The 22,330-nt window shown below is 44.5% G+C and overlaps 1 protein-coding gene across 14 annotated transcripts in view; it reads left to right on the forward strand.

Annotated features, from left to right (window-relative positions):
- Window positions 1-22,330, forward strand: part of GNB1 (G protein subunit beta 1) — a 76,484-nt gene that overhangs the window by 28,584 nt on the left and 25,570 nt on the right. For 6 of the 14 annotated variants that reach the window (XM_069545832.1, XM_069545840.1, XM_069545834.1 and 3 more), the window contains exon 2: window positions 15,465-15,515. The exons of 2 other annotated variants lie outside the window; for them this stretch is intronic. The gene's annotated coding sequence lies outside the window, so the exon portion shown is untranslated. Of the gene's footprint in view, window positions 1-2,855; window positions 3,883-15,464; window positions 15,516-21,149; window positions 21,336-21,409; window positions 22,030-22,330 lie in introns of those variants that run through there. 6 more of the 14 variants (XM_069545835.1, XM_069545843.1, XM_069545837.1 and 3 more) reach the window with 6 other exon arrangements.

The raw sequence follows: 22,330 nt of genomic DNA on the forward strand, positions 1-22,330 counted from the left end.
TGCTCAGCTTTCTTTATAGTCCAACACTCACATCCATACATGACCACTGGAAAAATCAGCCTTGACTTTATGGACCTTTGTCGGTAAAGGAACGGCTCTGCTTTTGAATATGCTGTCTAGGTTGGTCATGGCTTTCCTTCCGAGGAGCAAGCGCCTTTTAATTTCATGGCTTCATCACCATCCGCAGTGATTCTGGAGCCAGAAAATAAAGCCTGTCACCCTTCCACTGTCTCCCCATCTGTTTCCCATGAAGTGATGGGACCAGATGCCATGATCTTCGTTTTCTGAATGTTGAGTTTAAAGCCAGCTTTTTCACTCTCCTCTTTCACTTTCATCAGGAAGCTCTTTAGTTCCTCTTCACTTTCTGCCATAAGGGTGGTGTCATCCGCATATCTGAGAATATTGATATTTCTCCCAGAAGTCTTAATTCCAGTTTGTGCTTCTTCCAGCCCAGTGTTTCTCCCATGATGTACTCTGAATGTAAGTTAAATAAGCAGGGTGACAATATACAGCCTTGATGTACTCCTTTCCCAGTTTGGAACTAGTCCGTTGTTCCATGTCTGGTTCTAACTATTACTTCTTGACCTGCATACAGCTTTCACAGCAGCCAAGTAAGGTGGTCTGGTATTCCCATCTCTTCAAAAATTTTCCACAGTTTGTGTGGTCCACATAGTCAAAAGGCTTTGGCATAGTCAGTGAAGCACAAGTAGATGTTTTTCTGGAGTTCTCTTGCTTTGTCAATGATTCAGCAGATGTTGGTAATTTGATCTCTGCCTCCGCTTACCTTTTCTATATCCAGCTTGGACATCTGGAAGTTCTCGGTTCATGTACTGCTGAGGCCTGGCTTGAAGAATTTTGAGCATTACTTTGCTAGCAGGTAAGATGAGTGCAATTGTGCGGTAGTTTGAAGATTCTTTGGCATTGCCTTTCTTTGGGATTGGAATGAAAACTGACCTTGTCCAGTCCAGTGGCCACTTCTGAGTTTTCCACATTTGCTGGCATATTGAGTACAGCACTTGCACAGCATCATCATTTAGGATTTGAAATAGCTCAGTTAGAATTCCATCACCTCCACCAGCTTTGTTTGTGGTAATGCTTCCTAAGGCCCACTTGACTTCACCCTCCAGGATGTCCAGCTGTAGGTGACCACATCATTGTGGTTATCCAAGTCATTAAGGTCTTTTTTGTGTGGTTCTTTGTATTCTTGCCAGTTTTTCTTAATATTTTCTGCTTCTGTTAGTTCCATACCATTTCTGTCCTTTATTGAGCCCATCTTTGCATGAAATGTTCCCTTGGTATCTCTGATTTTCTTGAAGGAGATCTCTAGTCTTTCCCATTCTATTGTTTTCGTCTGTTTCTTTGCATTGAGACCTTAGGTCCAGTATAAGTATTTATGTCTTAAGAACTTATAGCCCTTTGAGAATGTAATACCCATAGATTGGAGGAGACTTTTTTATTTTATTCTTAACCATAAGGCAAGCTGAGTGCCAAAGAATTGATGCTTTTGAATTGTGATGCCAGAGAAGACTCTTTAGGGTCCCTTGGACTGCAGGGAGATCAGATCAGTCGATCCTAAAGGAAATAACCCTGAATATTCATTGGAAGGACTGATGCTGAAGCTCCAATACTTTGGCCACCTGATGCGAAGAGCTGACTCTCTGGGAAAGATTGAGGGCAGTAGGAGAAGGGGCGATAGAGGATGAGATGGTTGGATGGCATCACTGACTCAGTGGACATGAGTTCATGGAAACTCCAGGAGATGGTGAAGGACAGGGAAACCTGGTGTGCTGCTGTCCATGGGGTTGCAAAGAGACACGACTTGGCAGATGTACAGCAACTACAAACCATTGTTATTAGCCAATGGGCAGTATAGCTTCTCACACTCAGAATCTGCAGGACATGGCTGTCTTTGTTTCCTGGTCCTCCTGGATTCTTGGGCAGTGCTGTTTTCTCCAAGCAACCGCGGAAACTCAGCTTTGTAAGGATATGACGTCATCAGAAAGGCTGTAGCGCCACCTGCTGTTGGAACTGTGAACTGTCTCGAGCTAGCCGCTTCCATGGTGTCTGTCACCTGTCAGGTTTCTCTGTGCTTGTCTCAACTTCAAACTGTCTTATAACCTGGGAGTTTGCTGCATCTTTCCATGCAGTTTGAGTACCGCAGTTTTAATAGCTCACAGTCTGCTTGAACTAATCCCTGCAGCTTTGGGACGTGGGGGCTTCCAGGAGAAGGGGCTTACCCCCTGGAGGAGCCAGGTGAAGGTGGAAGGTGGGACCTTTTCCTGTCCAGGAATCAAATTTCAGTCATTCTAGGCTGTCTTTCCCCAGAGGGGAAATTGAAAGACCTGCAGGAAAACTAGTGGTGTCAAATATAAAGAGGTTTTACCGGCATTTATAATGTGTGTTTTATGGAAAAAATGAAATTTATCATCTAAGGAACTTAAAAATGGACCTTTGGTAGCCTGTAATTTTTCTTGACAGTTGTGACAAATGAACTGAGAATATAAATGATTTATCAAGATAACAGTGTCTGTCTTTGTTAGATGCCCTGATTCTGACCATGACCCTTTCTCCTGTTCTTGACATGTAAGTGGTAAAACAGCGGGGACAGCCATGAGCGCTGATTCTGCAGATTTTTTTTTCTTTTAGGGCTGCATGTGTTGACTGTAAGTTTTTGAAAACCAAATTATTACTTGCTGTATATATTTAGGTTTGTGTATGATACTTTATGATTCGTCTTTGCCAACTAGTTAAATGGTACCAGAGAGAAGAGATACAGCTTATGTAACTTGCAGGGAGAAGTGTGTTACTGTATTAAAGACACTAGTCTTTTTTGTCCAACCTGTGTTCTCTTCTAGGCACCCACCCCATCTCAGGGGCAGCTGTCCCCTCCTGGGCCACAGACAGACACAGCTGATACTGGTTGGTGGTTGGGGTGTGAAGTTACAGTCAGCTTTGGACCACGTACAAGTTAAGAGAGAGGGTGAAAGATAGGGAAAGTGCAGCCATCCAAACTTTAGAAGGGTCACCAGGAGCCAGTCACTGGGTGCTGGATCCTGTGTCTCGTTTCTAGTGCCACACCCTGAGCCTGTTGTGCTTGTTGTCCTGGAACCTGTCGGATCCCTCCGTTTCCCATGGGAATTTTCCTCTTCTTGGCAAACAAAAGAGCCATGACTAGACCAGTTAAACTTTCTGGTGGGTTGAGGTAGGGGAAGTCGAGTCATTTCTTCGTATCTAGAATTAACCTTTTCCTAAAAGATGTAGTTCTTAATAATGTCAGAGTTCTTTCTTTTATGTTTTTCCCCCCGTTGACAAATAGCACAGGTAATTGGGCAGTGTATTTATTTATCCAGTGATAATATATGTGGTAGATAATATGAAGTAGATAGTATATCTACTTCATGGCAAATAGATGGGGAAACAGTGGAAACAGTGAGAGACTTTATTTTGGGGGGCTCCAAAATCACTGTAGATGGTGACTGCAGCCATGAAATTAAAAGACACTTGCTACTTGGAAGAAAAGCTATGACCAACCTAGTCAGCATATTAAAAAGCAGACATTGCTTTGCCAGCAAAGGTCCATCTGCTCAAAGCTATGGTTTTTCCAGTATTCAAGTATGGATGTGAGAGTTCAACTATATATAAAGAAAGCTGAGCACCAAAGAATTGATGCTTTTGAACTGTGGTGTTGGAGAAGACTCTTGAGAATCCCTTGGAATGCAAGGAGATCCAACTAGTCCATCCTGAATATTCATTGGAAGGACTGACACTGAAGCTGAAACTCCAATACTTTGGCCACCTGATGCAAAGAACTGACTCACTGGAAAAGATCCTGATGCTGGGAAAGATTGAAAGCAGGAGAATGGGACTACAGAGGACGAGATGGTAATAAAAATACGAAATGATTAAAAGTAAGAATATACTATTCACGTAACCTGGTTTTCTTGAATGTCTTCATTGTGTCATTGTTTTCCAGGACACATCCCTCAAGAGGTTCAACAGTATGTGAACCTTTTCCCTTTTCTTTCTGAATTAATGTAATTTTTCTTTCTTTGAAATATAACGTTATTTTATTTTTGGCTGTCCTGGGTCTTTGTTGCTGTGCAGTCTTCTCTAGTTGAGGAGAGTGGGGCCCCCTCTTGGTTGCAGTGTGCAGGCTTCTCATTGCAGTGGCCTCTTGTTGTGGAGCAGGGGCTCTAGGGTGCGCGGGCTTCAGTAGTTGCGGCTCCCAGGCTCCAGAGCACAGGCTCAGTAGTTGTGGTGTACAGGTTTAGTTGCTCCGCATCATGTGGGATCTCCCCAGATCAGAGATCAAACCCATGGCCCCTCATTGGCAGGCGGATTCTTTACCACCAGGGAAGCCCAATGTTATTTTTGGCTTTAAAAGAAAAATAACTGTCAGAGTTCACATTATTGATCACCCCATGTTTCACCAAATTGTTAATTACTACATTAGTATGATTGGGAGGAGGAAATACCGTCCACTAAAGAGAAGAGTGAACAATGTTAAAGAAATATTTGGGAGGCCCCTTGATGCTGGACTCTTTGGCACCAAGAGTAGGGTGAAGAGTCCAGTGACTGTGCCCCTGTGCCAGGCTACGCATGTGCAAACACTTTTCTTCTCAGGTCTCTGAAAGTATGTGTCCTCACTTAACTCTTGTAGGTCAGGAGCTCACAGCATCCAGTTATGTGGAAAGATCTGCCCTCGCCCTTCTGTCGTGGCCAGGGAAATGCCAGCTTCTCTCCAAGGAGTGCTTTCCTTACCCTGGACTTAAGCACAGTGTTTATTACTCCTGTGAGGGGAGGGGAGTTATTTATGTCATTACTTGTTAATCATTTCTAATAAATGAATAACTTGGATGGAACTTTGATTTTTATAGCTTGGTTTTCTTATATTCATTAAGCTTCTTGGTGAATTCCTACGACTAACGATTCTTTAATCAAAGAGTTCTATCTTGAGTGTTTGCTTGCTTCAAGTTTAATTAGGAAGGAAAGTCTGGGACCAAAATGATATGTGTATGGTGTGTATAGATCCTTCTTGAAACAGATTTTTGATGCCGGTTTCTTCGCTGTGTTTCCACTTCTTTTCTGTGATCCCCTTCTCCCTTCCCACCCTTTTTCCCCTTTTTTTTTGATGACTGAACTTTTTTGTACCAACAAGGTTGCATTTAAGAGAGGGATAGCAATTGGAGTACGTTCAGGAGTGGGGCAAACAAAGTTACTACGTCTATTCCTGTCTTTGTCCAGCAGGGTTTAGTTTATGCAGGTGAGAGCCTTGAGTGCCGGGGCAGGTTGGTGCGTGGACCCCTTGCTTCAGTGCCTGACACCAGGCAGAGCTGTGTAGAGTGCGTGAAAGAAGGCTCATAAACCATTCATTGCCAGAGGTTCTGTAAACAGTTTACAGCTTCCGTCCTGCTTCAGTGCTGCTGGACAGTGTGGCTGTGTTTTCAAACTGGAAGTACAGGCTTAGCTAGGGGCTCCTGTGCGCTCGGTCCTGCTCCCTCAGTAAAACAAGCCGCACGACTCTGTGGTTGGTTCCCAGTCACATGACAGTTGTGTTTGCTGTGCACTGTAAGTGTGCACTAAGTGTGCACTAGCGTGCTCTCTAAACAACTGTGCAGACCTGAAATGAGAAACACTTCACTGCTAAAGAGTGCCGACCATTGTTTGAGCCTTCAGTGAGTCAAATTAGTAACAGCAGGGATCACTGATAACCATGACAAATACAGTAATAATTAAGAGATGTGAAATATTTCAAGAATTCCAAAATGTGACACAGAGACACAAAGTGAGCAAATGCTGTTGGGAAGATGGCGCCAATGGACTTGCTAAACATGGGCGGGCCTGCCACAACCCTTCAGTTTGTAAAAAAATGCATCTCCAAGTGCAGTCAGGCAGTCTGCCTCAGTCTGGCCTGAACCAGCGCCGTTGCAGGGCTGGGTTTGCAGAATGCGTTTCTGACAGTGACCACGTGATCCATACAGCCTTCGGCTGAGCTGCACAGTGCAGAGCACTGCCGGCTTCTGGGCTGCCTGAAGGCGCAGAGTCTGTCCTTGCCCATTTCCAGGCCCCCTTGTAAGTCACAGTGGCTTCAGAGACACTTCAGCTCATAGTGCCTTCCATGTTTCCATTTTTGTAGGAAATATGCTCATGTCTTCAGCCTGGAAGTTTTGGAAGCAGGTTCCTATTCTTGAATGTGGGGGAATATCTTACTTGTTAAAATTTGTCTCTAACTCTTCAAGGGAAGAATACACTCATGTTTCTCAGATTTCTTTGTGAGGGACTAATGGGCAGGATCATGGTTCAGATCTGGCAGAGAGACCCAAGTTCACCTGGAGCGTTTGTAGTCCATGTATTTCGCCATCCTCAGACACAGTTAATCTGAGTCCTGGGGAAGGTGCCCGGATGTGTGGTGGTTACAAGCACCTTGAAAGGTACGAGCCCTTTCAACTTTCTTCCATAGAAGTCAGATGTCAGAGCTCTCCTTTAGAAAGTTAAATCAGGTGATGATGAATAAGATGGTTGGAGAGGAAAAGAGATGGCTGGGGAGTGAGTTAATAGTAGGCTCCATGAAGACTGTGAGCTGGAAGGAGGCCAGCAGTGGGAGTGAGTCCAGGGTGGGAGAAAGGGAGATTGGTGGGATTGGGTGGCAGCTTGGGGCAGGGTTTTCTGTGTTGATGAGGGTGGGGAATGGACTGTCATGGGGTTTGGAAAGGCAAGCCTGTGATTGTGATGAGATTGAGCCTGAGAGTGCAGGACCTGGGGTGCAGCCAGGAAGGGGCGCAGCAGGGAGGAGGGGCAGCAGGAGAGCAGGGTCCCCTCACCTGGTGTTCAGGGAGCAGGAGATGACTGGCATGCCAGGTGTTGCTCATACAAGTCAAATAAGGGGAGCAAGGTCTGCGGTTGCCATTACCCAGGTGGGAGGCATGGGTTATGTGATTGGAATTAAGACAGGTGGGAATTTCGGAGACACTTTTGGTGAAGCCATGAAATGAGGAAAGAGATCATGGCCTGACTTGCTATCACTTTATAAGTCTGGAATGCAGAAGCCCTGGGATGGGACAGGAACCGTGGGGAGTGCGCCCCTCCCATGTGTCCGTGATCCTCTTCTTTTTGCTGCTTAGTCCAAGCTGTGGTGGGTGGGTTGCCACAGGCCTCAGGTTCATGTCCCACTCGCTGCCTCTATTTCCACAGCATCAGGGGACACAGTTTTGTCTGACGTTGGCCGGAGGGTACTTGTCCTTGGTGTGGTCAGCTCTGACTGGGGTGAGGGGGAGCGTGGGACAGTCCTGAGACCAGGTTTTGGAAGAGGAGCAGTTGGGGCAGCTCTTAGGAAATCGGTTTGTAACCTGACAGGCCCCTTCCCTTCAGAGCAGCCATGAAGGCTTGGCACCATCCAAGGTACTGCCTCTTGGGGTCAGCGCGACAGTGGTCAGAGAACTGGACAAGCCAGGTGGCTGGGTAGCATGGTGGTCGGGGGGTGTGTGTGATCAGCTCTGTCTCGAGGTCGAGTACTGTTTCCTGGCAGAGGGGAAGAGAGGGCAAGGACATTCTGAGCAGAGGAACACATTTAATTTTTTATCTGATTTTCTTTTAAAAATTGCACACAGACTTGTTTTTAAATGGCAGTAAGTATTGCGTCAGGGTAAGCCCCTGGGCTCAAATCCAGTTGCCGGGTGTCACACCAGCTCTGCCACTTGATCTTAGTGCAGCTTTGAGCCCAGTTACTGACCTTCCTCTGCCTTAGGTATCTTTTCTGTAATTTTGTGGAATTGAAATGCCAAGGAAGGATGATAGCAGTACGCACCCGTTGCGTTGCTGAGGAGTTAATCAGATGGCTGTAAAGTACTTAGCAACATAGCATTGGGTGCATAATAGTTATTTGATAAATTTTATGGGTGATTAACTTTTTGATCTATATCTTTTTCGCAGACATAATTAGAAATCTAGTTTGGGGGCGTAGACTCTATATCAGTTTAGTTGTCCATAACATAAAGGGTACACTGCAGATGTGGTGCTTAGAGTGGTTCCTGAGACCCACGTGCATGCCTGGGGGTCAGCCCTTCCAGATGTCACTGTGACAGAGCACATTCAACCCCCCGAACATGAGGCCGGAAGAGGATGGGGGAGAAGATTGTGTCTCCTCTGGATCTCCTGAGTTCCAATTGTGACATCTTTCTCATTTTTGCCACTTTTTTCCACTTTTGGGGGAAAATGTCCTCCAGAGTCTTCCTGGACTTTGAGTGTATGATTTTTGCTTGGAGTTAGTTCAGGACAGCACTGTTTTCTCCCAGTTTCCAGTGTTGCTGTTGGGAAGTAAGATGCTGCCAACTCTTGATCCTGTGTAGCACCAGTTTGTTCCATGTGGAAACTTTGAGGGTCCTGCCTTTGGTGTTCTGAAATAGGATGTATCTTGATAACTGTCTTTTCTTTCGTTATGCTTGGCCCATGGTGCGTCTTTTCCGCCTGGAGATTGAGATAGTTCCAGGAGGAAATGATCAATGCCAGGAAGAGGTGGTGGTATAGTTGTGCTCCAAGCATATTGCTGTTTTTATTCATTTCTGGCTATATATTTCCATAGCTCGTCCTCCAAGAATGTGTTACATGTTCAGTAGTTACTGCTGTGCTTGATGGTAAAGTTACTCTTTCATTGCAAACATTAGAGCTATTCTCCTGGGCAGACCTAAATTGGGAGAAAGTTGGAATTCTGCAGGTCATATTGGACAGGTTACCACCCTTCTGCAAAAAATAAGTACTTTTCCTCATAACTTTTCCCCAAGAGATTTATTGTAACATGTGGAAACCACAATGAAGTGTGACTTTTTTAATGAACGCAAGAAAATACAGGATAATTTAAAAACTAACTGAATATGGTTAGAGGTTTTTTATTTGGCAGCCAGATCTGTTTCTGGTTGGAGCATCACAGCCATTCCTGGGCACCCCTTGCACCTTCACACGGAGCTGGCTCACCCCAGACTGTGATGGTGGGAATGGCAGCCCAGCACGTTCTTTCATTTTCACACTGCTCAAGAATGATGGTGCAGACATGAGACTCCAGACACGTCCCTGTAAGCATGTCACCGCGACGTGTGGCTGCTAGTGTTCTACAGGCTGGTCAGACTCGGAAAGGACCCAGTGGTTGGAGCTGTCAGGGGCTTTACAGTGGAGTTAAACTAGCAACCAGTAACAGAACACTGTCTGGAAGGTCCCCAAATATTTGTAAATTCAACAAAGATTACATCATAAGGGAAACTTGAAAATATTTTAATTTGAATGAAAGCGAAAACAGAGCATACCAGCATTTGTGGAGCATAGTGAAAGCAGTGCTTATAGGGAAGTATAAAGAATTAAATGCTGACTACAGAAAACAGTGGTCTTACCGGTCTAAACTTCTACTGTAAGAAGCTAAAAGAAGAGCAGGTCGATTTTAAAACAAGTGGAAGGAGGACAGTAATGACAAGAGCAAAATTATGTGGAAGTAAATGTAGAAACACAGTAGAGAAAATCAGTGAAACTGAAAATTGGCTCTTTGAAAAAATCAAATTGATAAACCTCTAGCCAGCCTGAGAAAAATAGCACTTAAAACACTGAGAAAATGAAGAAAAATTAATGAAATATGAAAAACTAAAAGTTGTGTTAATTCATCCTTTAAAAAATGTGTACTCTTAAAATGCCATTGATTAAGCCATTAAATCATGAATGTATTACTGTGCCAAGTTTTCCAGCTACTACAGAAGCTCTTTCTTACTATATTGGTCAGTGAAAAAAAATTTTTCTTTTTAATTTTTAAAAATAGTTATGTTATTTTCTGACTTTATCGTCAGGTAATCTCATCTTTTATTTGATCACTGCAAGGGTGTGTTTTTAAATCTATGTTTGCTGTTGGTTGGCCGTAGTATTTTCCTCCCCCAGGGTTTTTTTTTTTAATGTTATTTTTATTCATTTATTCTCGGCTGTGTTGGGTCTTTGTTGCTGTGCAGGCTTTCTGTAGTGGCAAGTGGGCTGTCTAGTTGCAGTGCTCGGGCTTCTCATTGCAGTGGCTTCTCTTGCTGCATAGCATGGGCTCTAGGGCGCAGGCTTCAGTAGTTGTGGTACACGGGCTTAGTTACCCCGAGGCATGTGGGATCATCCTGGACCAGGGATGGAACTTGCATTGGCAGGTGAAATCTTAACCACTGAGCCACCTAATTTTATTTGTTTAACAGTTGAAGGAGAATTTTTATTTTTGCATCCTGCTAAATATTGGGGAGGGAGTTGAAGCTGATCACTTGAGCACGCTATGTATTAGTTGTGCAGTCATGTCTGAACTTTGCAACCCCATGGACTATAGCCCTCCAGGTTCCTCTGTCCATGGGATTCTCCAATCAAGAGTACTGGAGTGGGTAGCCATTTTCTTCTCCAGGGTATCTTAACAACCCAGGGATCGAACCTGGGTCTGTTGCTTTGCAGGCAGGTTCTTTGCCGTCTGGGCCACCAGGGAAGCCGTTGAACAATTCAAATACATGTTGATTAAATCCCTTGCTTGAAGTTTTTCTATACTAAATGTCGATTGTATCATACACCTAATTTTAAATAACTTTTGAATCTAAATGGAGCAGTGAACATTCTGTACTTGCACCAAGATTTAGTAATTTGTAACATTTTCTTTCTCTGTGTGCTTTTTGGTGAACCATTTGATTGTTGTAGGTGTAGATACTTTATCTCTACAACTTCAGCCTGTCCCAAGAACAAGGATGTTCTTTTACATTTATCTCAAAATCTGAACATGGATTCAGTGATGCCAAATCCAGTCCACATTTAAATTTCCTCAGTTTTCTTCAGAATGTCTTCATGCCCTTTTTTAAATTCAGGGTTTAACCAAGTTCAAATGTTGTACACTTCGTTGTCATGTCTCCTGAGGGCTGCTACCCTCAGACTTATTCCTAAATTTGGCTAGGGGACCTTCTTCACATCATTTCCCACTCTTCAGAACAGTTTTGTGCTAGAGAATTAATCAGAACTGAGAAGTTTATTTTGTCTTGTACAAGTGCCCAGTCCTTTTGGCAGAACTGTTAGGACTGGATTGTTCTGGAATTTAGCCTTTTTTCAGGTTTGAGAAAGATGAAGGGGTGTGTGTGTGTGTCGTTTCTCAGTGCCACCAGTAGAACTTAGACACCTCAAAGTTTGTGACAGAATGCATGATTGTTCACATTGAGCAGCGTAAGGACTCATCAGTGCCCTCATGTCTGTTCTGGCCAGGTGTGGGTAGCTCAGAACTGCAGAGAAGAAACCAGGCACCTGTGTGCTCTTGCTGTCTTGGGGTTGTGTTGGATATAGGAGGAGTCATTCCCAGGACCTTTCCTTGATCTGAAATTTTAACATCATCAGTAAAGGAATTCTCCACGTGTGTCTCTATAAAGGGTTTGGGTTTTAGATTTTGAAAAATACTGAAAAAAAAAAATCATACAATTACTAGTATTTGGTACTTAACATCTCATGATGTACTACAATATGTACAAAGAAGTTCATCACAGATATTTAATATTGGTAAATTAACAACTACACTGAATCAAAACATTGGCTTAGTTGATCTTATCAAGACTGTTTAAGTGCCTCATCTTTGACACAATAATAATAATTCCATCTTCGAAAATCTGCTCTGAGGATATTAGCCTAGTAGACTTCGGCAGTCGAGCACCTTGCCTAAGGGAACCAGGTGTCTGTGGGCCTGAGAACGGCTGAGCCCCCAGCCCCTCGCTTTTGTGCACTGGCCTCTCTGCTCTGCGCCATGTTAGTCTAGTTGTGTTGGTCCTGTGCCCTGTGGGATAGTTTCTCACGCTTGCTTCTCTGCATGTAGCAGGACCCAGGTAGGTAGCACACACATTGGTTTTGTTGCCTTGTGTTTTCAGTGTCTGGCACACTCTCACATTACAGGCATGGAAATTTCTGTGGAGTAAATGGATGGTCAAGGGATTTGACTTCCAAAACCAGAGCTGGGAGGGGTGTGGTGTGCAGCTGTCTGTCCCTGTGAGGGAGTGGTCTGGAAACTTTGTGCTGCACAGGTTTACATAAGTGGGCCGTCCACAGAGGTCCAGAGAGAGGGACACAGGGCTCACACCCCTCTTCCTGGAGACTCGCCACTGGTCAGCAGAAAACTGTCTAAAAGCAGTGTCAGGGTGGGCGAGGCATTGTTTATTTGGGGTATTAAAAATGTTTGATTTGATTGTAAAATTGACTTTACAGTTGTGTGTTTACACTGGTAAATCTATGATTTGAATTTTATTTTACATAAATTTGACTAAAAGTTGATCTTTAAATGTTGGAGCCTTTTTCTTGAAGTTTATGTTTGTATTTTCCTCCAACTTCTCTTTCTAACTGGATTGCTTTCTAAGATTAAAGAAATACTCAGCGTGTGCTCATTCCACCCCTTCCTACCCTCTATAGCCGCACCCTCCTGGTGGGCTTCAGGGTAACTGGGGTGTCCGCCTCCCGCCTGCGGCCCGGGGGCCACGCTTCCTTCTGACTGCCTGTGCTGCGCCCTCCCCTGTGAGCCTGTCAGCCAGGCTCAGTGGAGCGCGCTGAGGTGCTAGGCTCCTAGGGGTTCAAGGTGTGGCTCACCTGCCATTGTGCCTTTTGCCTCTGGTCAGTGTGGTGGCTTCGTAAAATGTAGACTTTGGTTTTTTAAATCCCGGTTTGTCTGATTCCCTGTAAAAGTGGTGCTTCTGGTTTAGGATCATGTAGTCGTGTATGGATGTGAGAGTTGGACTATAAAGAAAGCTGAATGCCGAAGAATTGATGCTTTTGAACTGTGGTGTTGGAGAAGACTCTTGAGAGTCCCTTAGACTGCAAGGCTATCCAACCAGTCCATCCTAAAGGAAATCAGTCCTGAATATTTATTGAAAGGACTAATGCTGAAACTCCAATACTTTGGCCACCTGATGCGAAGAACTGACTTACTAGAAAAGATCCTGATGCTGGGAAAGATTGAAGGCAGGAGAAGGGGACAACAGAGGATGAGATGGTTGGATGGAATCACCAACTGAATGGATGTGAGTTTGAGTAGGCTCCAGGAGTTGGTGATGGACAGGGAAGCTTGGCATGCTACAATCCATGGGGTCACAAAGAGTTGGACACGACTGAGTGAACTGAACTGAATATACGCTGCTGTCTGAGACTGGTCTTTCTTGTTCCCTCTACTGGGTTCTATGGGCTGGGCAGTCAGAAGAAGACCCACACTTGGGTCTTGTATTCACCCAGAAATGAGTCTGGGCAGCACTCCTTGTGAATCTCAGGCAGTGGGGTGGGAATGGGAGGGGTTCAGAGGTGCTCTCAGCACCCTCTGTAGCTAGAGGGCAAATGTTCTTGGCTCCCACAGAATAGGCAACTTGAACTTTGTTTCATTCTTTGGGCACAAGACAGTCTAGGCCTTTGAATTAGATCAAACTTGTGATACATTTTTCTGACTATTCTATACTTTTGTCTTCTTGTCTCTTGATGTGAAAAATCCCTGAAAGGACTTGCATTTGGAGATCCAGTTGAGGGCAGCAGTCACCTTGACTGAGTGGCTGTCACCTGGGACCAGTATTGCTCTCCCCATGGAATGACTAGTGGTGTCTGGAGATTGGGGGTTGTCACAGCTGGGGAAGGGGTGCTGGGGCCAGCCAGATGCTGAATACCTCCCAGGAGATGGGGCAGCCCCCACCACAGAGAACAAGCAGTCTCAAAAGTCAGCTGTGCCAAGATTGCATTCCCCTGTTTTAAATTTGATGTCTGGGTGAAGCCTTCGGTGCCCACTCCTCAGAGCTCCGCTCAGTAGGTTTGTGAGCTTGAGCCATAGTCTACCCTGTCTCCCTTACTCCATACCTGCTGGTTGGCTTGGGTTTTGTTTTTCCTCTCTTCCCTCTCTCTGATCTTTTGGCCTCCAAGGTATGCGGGACCTTATTTCCCTCACCAGGGATCAAACCCCTGCCTCCCGTGCGAAGTCTCTACCATGGGACCACCAGGGGAGTCCCTGGTTTTGTTTTTCCATGCACCCGTTAACAGCACTTTTTCCTCCTCTCATCCAAGGTAAAATTCATAAAACCATTTTGAAGTGGACAATCAGTGGCATTTTAGTAATTCACAGAGCTGTGCAGCCATTGCTTCTCCCTAATTTCAGAACACCATCTCCCCAGGAGGAGCCTGTGTCCTTGTTATTGTGCACAGAGTCCCTGCAACCCCCTGCCTTCTGTCTTTGTGGGTTTGCCTGTTCTGGGTGTTTCATGTAAACAGCCATACAGTATGTGACCTTTTGTGTCCGGCTTCTTGACATAGCGTAATGTTTTCAAGGTGTTATCCCTGTATCAGCACTTCATTCTGTTCTGTGGATGAACAAGATTCCATTGTGTTGGCTGGGCCTCATTTGTTTGTTCATCTGCTGATATTTGGGCTGTTGCTACCTTTTGGCAGCTGTGACTAGCGCTGCTGTGGACATCCATGTGTGGGGACTGAGTGCCTATTTTCAGTTCTTCGGGCGTATAACTGCACGTAGAATTGCTGGGTCGTGCGGTGGGTCTGTGATTAGCTTTTTGAGGAATCGCCGCACTTTTTCTTCCATACTTAACTTTTATTGCTGGATAAATAGTATGTGCTTGCTTATAACATATGCAGCATAATTCAACAGTAAAACTGTTTTGTTAAATAAATGCCTTAGAATTCACAGTTCAGCTGGGGGACATTTCAGCTTGTTGATGCCTGTCCCAGCGCCCAGATTAGATGCATGTATGGGAGTTTGTAAGCATAATAGTGAATTGATCACTAGGCAGGAGGTAACCTGCGAAACATCCCAAAGTGGCCCTTCCAGACAGAGTATCATTTGGAGAGATTACCAGAGCATGTTAAAATGTATCGAAACTTAGTTTCTGGGAAAGAACAAGCAGCATTTCCAAAGAAATCTAGAATGGAATTTATTTTTGTACTGGCTGCAGTATGATGAGAGGCAGGTCTGGAGGCTTATTGCCATGTCTTCTGCCCTGGCATTCTGGACAGGAGGTCCGTTTTGGATGGTACCGAGGCAGCTGGAGTGGGCTGGAGGGGTGGGCAGGGTGTCTGTCCAGGTGGACTTGACTGCACTGAGGGGACATTCACATAAGATCATCTGGGGGAGGTTAATCTTAGAAGTGTCTTGAATTACAGTGATTTTTCTGTTTTTGTTGTTGCTGTAATTTTTCTGGTAACATCTTCCCCCTGATTCTTTTCAGTTTAATTCAAAGTATTTTCCCTAAGGCATTTTTAAGGTGTGGGTTTTTTTTTTTTTTTTAAGAAATTGAGATCATTTTTCTTCTTTTCCACATTGAAGAACTTAACGCTGTTAATACAAAGTACTGTTCAGTGATTCGGGGGAAAGAAATGGTGACAAGGAAGGGGCGAATTCATGGCTTCTTAAAGTGTGTGGAATATTGTGCCTCACAACCTTAATCAATGCAAATACAGCCTTTTCTCTGTTGCAGACAATTTTACATGTTTGGGAGAACAGAAACCAGCAGCACTTCTGAATTAAGGTAATTTTGATATAATTTGATTTTATCAGTTTTTAGAGTAGAATGTTTACATTTCTCCAGGGTTTTCTTTTTTCTTTTTAAGAACCTGTTTTTTTTTTATAGTTTTGCCCATCTCTTTTTTAAGCCAGTGCTGGTTTTCAGACTAGACTGATCCAGAGAAAGATGTTTTCTTCCAAGGTTCCCTCCATTGTTCAGCATGAAGGGGTGAGGTTCTGGAGTTGATGATCTACATTCTGGACAAGAGCAGTATTTCTCCAACTTCTTCCAGGAGAAAGCGGGAGAGCCTCTTTGTAATCAAGTCTTAGTTAGAGTACCAGCTGATGATACAGATTGAAGGTGAAGCCATGAAATCCAGAAAAAACTCCAGTACGTTTGTATGAGGTGGGAGAGATAAAGCATAAGTGTCGCAGTTGTTAGGGGTAACTAGGTGAGGGCATCCAGTTCTTTATGTTTTTCTTCCAACTCTTCACAAGTTGAAATAATTTAAAATTAGAAAGCAAAACTAAATTGAATGAGTTAGGTGCTCAGACAGTTGGGTATCCATATGTAAAAGGTGAAATTGACACCACAGACAGGAATTAACCCAAGATGAATCATAGAACTTAACGTAAAGCCTAATACTAGAAAACCTCTACATGAAAACATAGAAAAATCATTGAGACTTTGGGTTGCTAAGTTGCTGCTAAGTCACTTCAGTCGTGTCCGACTCTCTGCACCAGGCTCCGCCATCCCTGGGATTCTCCAGGCAGGACTTGCGGTTAGGCAAGGATGTCTTTTTCTTTTTTTTTTGCCACCATGCAATTTGTGGGATCTTGGTTCCCCAGCCAGGGATCAGACCCTGTCCTCAGCAGTGAAAGTATGGAGTCCTAACCGCTGGACTGCCAGGGAATTCTGAGGCAAGGATTTCTTAGTGACATCAAAGACACAGTCCATTAAAGAGAACATTTTTAAATTGGACTTGGCGGCAAATTTAAAAATGCCTGATCCTTCTAAGACACTGAAGAGGATGAAAAGACAGGCCACAGAAAATATTAACAGATCACATGTCTTCTAGGTAACTTGTGTCCAGAATAAGTAAAGCACTCTTAAAATACAGTATTAAGAAAACAACCCAGTACAAAAGCAAGTGATTTGAGCAGACATTTCACCAGAGAATATAATGAGATAGCAGATGAGCATGTGAAAAGATGGTCAGAATTATTAGCCATTGGGAAATGCAAATTAAAACCACATCGAGACACCACTAACCACCTACTCCAGTGGCTACAGTGGAGAAGATGCACCAAGTGCACCCAGGGCGTGCGGCCAGTCCAGCGCACGGACGGGGGCCTGAAAAACGGTGTAGCCACGCTGAAGACAGCTCGGCAGTTTCTGAATATGCTGAGTGCATGCTGGTTGCATGATCTCCTGGTGCTTACCCAGGAGGGATGAGGGCAGGTGTCCCTGTAGAGACCATGCTGAGGGTGCACAGCCAGAGCACAGGAGGGTGCATCCTGTGGGATTTGCCTGTGTAAAGTGACAGAAAGCAGACGCATGGGTGCTGGGGGGTGGGGGGCAGTTACAGAGGGGCACAGGAGACTTGGGGTGTGGCCGTGTTAGTTGTCTTCAGGGAGGTGTGGTTTCAGAGGTGTGTTAATGTTTCAGAATGTATCAAACTATCTGTTTTGTTGTGTTACTTACTTTCAATAAAGATATTTTAAACTGAAGGAACAGTTAGCATATGAGCTGCCTAGCCTCAATCTGATGAGTCCCTGGTTAGTTACCCTGGCAGCCACTGTTAGGCATAGTTCCACCTCTGTGGAGACCTGTTTCATTGGCTGGGTAGGAAGTGTGGCAGGTGAAGGAAGAGGTGGTTTTCTGTTACTAAATCATTTCAGGTGGAAAATCCTGTTAACTGCTTTTGTAACAAGTTCTATTTAGTGAGACTTCACTGTGGTTCAGTCAGTTGTTAAGGACCTTTTGTGGATCCTCATTGAGTCCTTGTGGCCTGTGAGGTAGGGATTGTTTCTGTCTCCATTTTCAGACCAAAAGCCAGACACAGAGGGGTTACACCTGCCGACAAGCATCAGGCCTGGGGGATGGATGTGCAACCCCTGCCACGTGCAGCCACACTGCCTCCACCAGCAAGGCCTGCTAAGACACGCGGGACACCCAGTGGAGTTCATCGTAGTTTGCCGGGAGTGAGTGTAAAGACAGATTATCTGCGCAGTGGTGTGCATGTGGCATGGTGGAGAGCAGTCTTCCCCCAACGTGAGGGTGGCAGCCCCTCAGAGGGGCCTCTGTCGCGTGCGGCTGACTTCAGTCCGACCACCTTTCCCGTTTAGCCCTTCCTTCCTTCCGGGTGCAGGCGTCTTAGATGGCATCCATTGTGTATTAAATTTGGCTCTGAAATCGTTAGATCAGAACTTCCTGACTCTTACAGGGAGGCTGGGGAGACCTGAGTACTGGGCGAGGGGAGTCTCCCCATGTGCCAATGAGCATTTGGAAGCCGCAGAGGCTTCCTGGACGCACAGGTTGTGCGGGAGACAGCCTGCAAAGGTGGGCTCTGGGCAGCAGGTGGGCTCTCCCCTTTTGGAACCGGCCCGCTGCACCCTGCACCCTGCCTGCTTGGGCTCCTCGGCTCCCACTGTGCAGTGCTGCCAGGGCCCTGGGGTCTCCTAGGTCTGCTCCAGTGCTTTGTTACCTATAAATGCAAGGTGGACTGAGATGCATGTTCCTTTCTGGTTCAAGAATTTTCTTAGCAGGCACAAAATAGTATTCATGTGCTAGGTTAAATAAATCTGAGTTTTAAATTATTCAGTACAATAGCAGTATGTTTGCAACTTTTTAAAAGCTTTCTATAACATGCTTCTTATCAGATGTTTTATTATGAAATGTAAATTCTTTATTTGCATTTTACTATTTTGAAGATAGAAAAGTTACTATTTCCAAATGTGACATTGCATAGGAACCATAATTACCTTCTGTATGGTGGTAAAACTAGATAGTGCCTTCTAAGTAATGGGCTTTAGTAAACAAAATAGGGAATCGGCAGTACTTGATACCATTTCTGTGTAGGGAGGATGGAGCGGCGTTACAAAAGGTACTTTTTTACTTTCTGTGTGCTCTGCAGTCTGTCCACGGAGCCAGAGTACTTTCCTACTGTCTCCAGGTACATGGTTGGTTTTTTAAAGAAACTATTTTGGTGGGAGAGGGTGGCTTTGAGCAGCTTGTGGGATTTCAGTTCCTCAGCCAAAGAGCAAACATGAGCCTGACAAGCAGAGTGCCAAGTCCTAACCACTGGAATGCTGGGGAGTTCCTGATGTGTGGTTAGCTTTTGTTAGACAGTAAACCCCTCTGGGTGCCTTTAGCCCTGTGATGGTCCTTCTCACTCAAGGACTGGTGCCGGATCTTGGGAAACCAGGGAAGTGTGTTCTGGAAGATGTAGGAGCCACTTCCAGGCAGCAGACCAGATGCCTGCATGGCACCAGGAGCTTTTCCTCTCCCCTGATGTCGGTGTGCATGGGTTTCTTAAATTGATACACAGGTTCCCAGAAATTCAGTTTGCGTGGAAGTGGCTTTTGGCTGTCAGTGACTTTGTGAATTTATCTGTGTATGTTTTATTATGATTTGAAAGTATGAGAACATTTATTTTCAAAAGGTAGTAAACTGAAGGGGCTTCCTAGGTGGCACTAGCGGTAAAGAACCTGCTTGCCAACACAGGAGACATAAGAGATGTGGTTTCAATCCCTGGGTCAGGAAGATCCCCTGGAGGAGGGCATGGCAACCCACTCCGGTATTCTTGCGTGGAGAATCCCATGGACAGGAGCCTGATGGGCTGCAGTTCATGGGGTCGCAAAGAGTCGGACAGGACTAAAGTGATTCAGCACACACTGAGACTCCTCTTCCTGCTTAGAGAACATCAGCTGGGGACCTGGAGCCAATCAGACCTTTGTAGCTCTAATAGGTAAATTCACTTTCCCAATAGAGTCTATGTTGTATCTTGTTTTTCTATTTACAGAACTAATATATCATCATTGTATCAATTGATTTCTGGTGAGAATGCTTACATTTTTAGGTTGTACTGATGCTTCAGGGAATATGCTTAAATTGGCCTTAGATAGTAGATTGAGAAGGAGGCTATGCTACATTGTCTTAAATGTAGAATGTGAGAAGCAAGTCTCCCCTGTATGCATTGTCTAGCAGTAAACACTAAATGGGGGCTGTGCTTTTTCTTTAAAAACTTGTATTTGGGGGTCTTCCCTGGCAGTCCAACACTTAAGACCCTGCACTTCTAATGCAGGGTTTGTGGATTTGATCCCTGATCGGGGAACTAAGATCCCACATATCTGCCATGTGGTTTGGCTACAAAATAAATAAAATTTGCATCAGAAAATTGAGAAACAGGAAAATCTCATGAGATAGCTTAGATGTTGGGGGCAGACTATTTAAATCATTGCATTAAAAAAATTTTTTTTCATTTATTATCTTATTTTTGGCTGCTCAGAGTCTTCGTTACTGTGTGTGGGCTTTCTATAGTTGGGGTGAGCAGGGACTGCTTTCTAGTTGGGCTGGCTTCTCTTGTTGCAGTCCATGGGCTCAGTTGACTTTGGGGCATGTGGGATCTTCCCATACCAGGGATGGAACCCATGCCTCCTGCCTTGGCAGGCATATTCCTATCCCCTGGACCACCAGGGAAGTCCTAAGTCATTGCATTCTAAGAAAATGTAACAGTGTCGAAGAACATGTGTAAGAATTTGCTGGATGCTTTTTAAATCCGGAGCCAGATGAGAATTGTAGATGTAATGGGATCTCCTGTCTTAGTCTCCATTACCATCTTTACCTGTATAAAAGCTAACTATGGCTTACTGAGTGTTGAATACTTCTTAGAAGATAACGAATGTTTCATCAAAACTTATTTTTTATCACTTTTGAATCATATAAGCCTCCAGGGTCAACCATTGAGTTGTTCAGACAAATTTGGGCATTATTGGGACTGACTCTCAGAAACAACCAGCTAACATGGCAGCGTGATCCATGTCAAAATACAATATGATCTGCTTGAGGAATACCTATGCGTCTATATTTTTAAAATGAGACACATGACAAATTGCATATATACTTGCAGTCAAACAGTACCAAGAAAAAATGACTTTAAAAAAAAATTACTAAGAGAATGTTCAAACAGAGATTAAAAGAGGAATATTACCTAAAATCATGCAGCTCGAACAAAACTCTCCTAGTTTTGTTTAACCTCCCTTCTTTCTATCAGAGTCTCACTTCCCTCAGAAGTAAGAAGCACGTCTTATGGTTATGGGTTTTAGCTTCATTGTGACAACGAACAGAAGAGCTGCGACTCCTTGTCATCAGATACCCAGACCATATTCAGGTTGTCCTGGTTTTTTCTGTACATTTGGATTTTAAATCGATTCAAGGTCTCTTAACATTCAAAAAGAAACTATTCTAATGGAAAATTGAAACATAGAAAAAGTTAATAAATAGCATAAGGACCTCCTATCACCAAACTAAAGCAATTACCAAGTTTTGGCTGGATGTGTTTTTCTATGCCCTCCTGTTTCCCTCCTCAGTTTTTTTAAATCGAATTTCAGACCCAGCATTTTATTCTTAACTCTGTCAGCATCTACTTCCCACCCTGGGGAAGCCTGGGGGTGCCCTGGGAGGAGGTGTCTTGTGCCCTGTACCTTGCCCTGTGGAGTTGTGCTGCCTCAATTTCAGAGATTAACTTGGATTTGGTAATGAAGGGGAAAAAAAGAAAAGCTGGTGAAATTGGTTTAAATGCCTCATGCAAACTCCTCTCTCCAAATGCTGCTTTGTTTGGAGGTAAGGTGTGGAGCCCGTTTGGCCAAACAGGTCAGCAGACTCCTGCCCCTGGGGCACAGGGTACCATCAGGGCTGCTGCTTCCCCAGGCAGTTACGTGCAGCAGGGGCCCTGGTGGTTGGTGTCTTGGCTGCCTGCCCTTCAGTGGGCTGAGCCCACCTGTTCTTGGCTCCTTTGTGGAGGGTGCACTTCGTGATCTGATCACTGATCACAGAAAGGCTTCCGGAGCCCTTTGCAGTGGTCTCACTAGTGCTCTTCTCCACCCCTGCACTCACAGACCAGACTGGAGAGTGAGGGGTGGACGTCACCTTCCTTGTCTGTACAGAACCAAAACCCAAATTATACTTTGATACAGTGGAGAGGACTGGGCTCTTGCTAGGCTGTGAAGCTGCTCGAAGCCACTGCTGCACATATCATTTCACAGTACTTGCTTTTACTTTACATTTCTGTGGAAAATGTTTCCTAAACAGGTGAAAGCTAGTGGCAGATGTGGGTCACAAAGAACAGAAGTGAGGCTCTCAGCAGGTCCTGTCTTAGTGGATTAGACTGATCAGGGTGCTGAGTCAGCATGGCCAGTACTTAGTTGTGACTTTGGCCCTGGAGGAGAGAAGGAGCCTAGGCCACGTAACCGATGGTGGGCTTCCTGGAGGCTCTGGGGGACTGAGGACAGTGAGGAGAGCAGCAGAGACGCCACACGTAAGTGAAACCTTCAGTGTTCATTCGTCTTTGTCATTAAAGGAATTTGAATGGCATATCCAGCCTTTGGAAAAAAGAGAAAAGTATAGCCAGTAATTCTAACAAAAATGCTGTTCTTATGTTTTGGTCTTAAAATAGCTAAAATTATTAGACACACATTTGTTTTTCATTTCACATATAATGGGCATTTTTCAGGGTTTTTATGCTGTCTTCATTATTGTTATTAGTGATATTTAGTAGTTCATCCAGTAAAAAGTTAATATCAACTAGTTTGCTCTCTTTTTTTTAACTGAAAAGTGGA

Source organism: Ovis canadensis, chromosome 12, assembly GCF_042477335.2.
Source record: "Ovis canadensis isolate MfBH-ARS-UI-01 breed Bighorn chromosome 12, ARS-UI_OviCan_v2, whole genome shotgun sequence".
Lineage (NCBI taxonomy): Eukaryota > Metazoa > Chordata > Mammalia > Artiodactyla > Bovidae > Ovis > Ovis canadensis.